Source organism: Odontomachus brunneus, unplaced genomic scaffold, assembly GCF_010583005.1.
Source record: "Odontomachus brunneus isolate Ranch 3 - 2012 unplaced genomic scaffold, Obru_v1 Obru_scaffold_112, whole genome shotgun sequence".
Lineage (NCBI taxonomy): Eukaryota > Metazoa > Arthropoda > Insecta > Hymenoptera > Formicidae > Odontomachus > Odontomachus brunneus.
In genome coordinates, this window is record NW_022639562.1 from 1,123,006 (window position 1) to 1,125,022 (window position 2,017).

The window sequence follows — 2,017 nt, forward strand, 5'->3', positions numbered from 1 at the left end:
CTCGGGCCACCGGGTGGGTGGTCCCGAGTGCCCAATGGGGGGTGGTGCTCCGGCGGGCGGGAGGCCGCCGGGGCATCGCAGGGGTCGACCGCCGAACGCGGCCGGCTCAGCTCGCCCCCCTACGGTAGGCGTGCCGGCGGACCCCGGGGAGTTATCCCGGGATCCGGCCGGCGGAGAGGGCCCCGGTCTGACCACCTAGACCGGGGCCACGGCGCCGGCCGAACATTAGGCCGGCGTCGAGGGGGGTCGGTGCCGGGCGGAACCGCCTCCACCGGTCCCCCCTCTCCCCTACGGGTCGCTTGGGGGGTGTGCGGGGGCGCACCCTCCAATCATAGCGGCCCGGGAGGGAGGCGGCGCGGTGTTGGGTCGCACCGCGCCGCTGCTCGGGAGGAGCGCGACCGGGGGTGATTTATTACCCCCGGTCCGGGAGGGGTCCTCTGGACCGCGGAGGGGGGCCCGCGGAAGTAATACTCAAGTGGTCCCCGCGGGCCCCCTGATGACCGCTGAGGACGGACCCGCCAGGGGTTTTAGTGGGTAGGGCCCCCGCCGTTTTTATCTCGGCGGGGGAGGAGCCCCACATAACCTGCGGTCTCCCCCCGGAGACCGTGGGTATGCGTAAAGCATTTCCCCTGGCTTAAAAAAAAAAAAAAAAAAGAATGGCGGCATCATACGCCGCCGTCATCATGTCCCGAAGCCAGGCCACCTCTTCCTCAATTTCGGGTCGAGTGTCAGGTGTGGCACCCAGCTCCACCCAAGTGGCCATCAATAAGGTGACCACCATCTTGTCGCGGTCGAGTCTAGAGAGGGCACATCTCCGCAGTCGGGCGCCCCCCATGTCGCGCCTCTGGAGCACCACCTCTGGAGTGGCGACCAGTCGGACCACTATGTAACGGTGGTCCGTGAAGTTCTCACCTCTGGTCACCACCTACCACTCCATAATCAGTTGGGCCGCGGAGGGAGACGGCAAGGTGACATCTATCACTGATCTCCCCTGCGACCAGACGAAGGTGCTCTTTCGGCCCCTGTTGATGACACAGAGGCCTTGAGACGCGACCATTCCTCCATGACCTCGCCCCTGCGACACTTGACCGAGGACCCCCATAACGCCGAATTGGCGTTGAGATCCCCGGTCACCAGGAACGGCCTTTGGAGGCGCCTCGTCATGAGGTCCCCCAACCGGTCCAGGAGGTGCTCGAAAGGTGAACAAGGGCGGAGAGTAAACCCCGACCACGTCTAGGGCCCCATACTCGACTGCGACATAGCCCTCCCCCTCTCTATGACATAAAAGGGGGGAGAAGCCTCGCACTTTCTCCAGTGGATCGCCACCAAGCACCCACGCCGCCCCACAACGTCACCCACTATACAAGGGTGACTCCCGGGGACGGATTGGGGCTCGGCGGCGATCCCCAGCCCTACACCTCGCTCATGGAGGACCTGCTGGAACAGGTCCTGTGCTCCACGAGCGCGTTTAAGATTTACCTGGGGAAGGTTGGTCTCCATCGCAGTAATTGCCACTATCCTCCTCCAGGCCCCTCCTTGTCTTCACCGCGGTGGAGGAGTCCCCTTCGGGGGTTCCCTCGACACGCAGCTCTCCTATTTTTGTATCGGTCCTCCGCGGAGGCCTCTGCTTCAAAGGAGCAGGGTCCGCGGTAGGATCCGGAACTGCGGGCTGTTGCTGCCCCTCCGCTGGTGTAGGGGGGAAGCCTTCTTCCCGCTCTTTTCTGAGGGGGCATCTGGGAGGGGCATTTGAGGTCTTGAGCCTCCTCTTCCCTCCCGGCCCGCCTCCCCTTTTTCGCCCTTGGCACGTGGGACCACCTATCCTGTGGCTACAGGGGCGACATACCGGGCAAGACACCGGTGCATCGTACGCCGCAGGCTGTGGCCGGCCGACCCGCAGTGGTAACAAAGACCACTGTGGTCGGCCGTGCTCCTGCAGGAGGCCCTGACATGGTCCCACTCCAAGCAGGTCTATGTTCTCCCTCGCCGCATTACCTCGCCTTTCGCCCCCCCCCCCCCC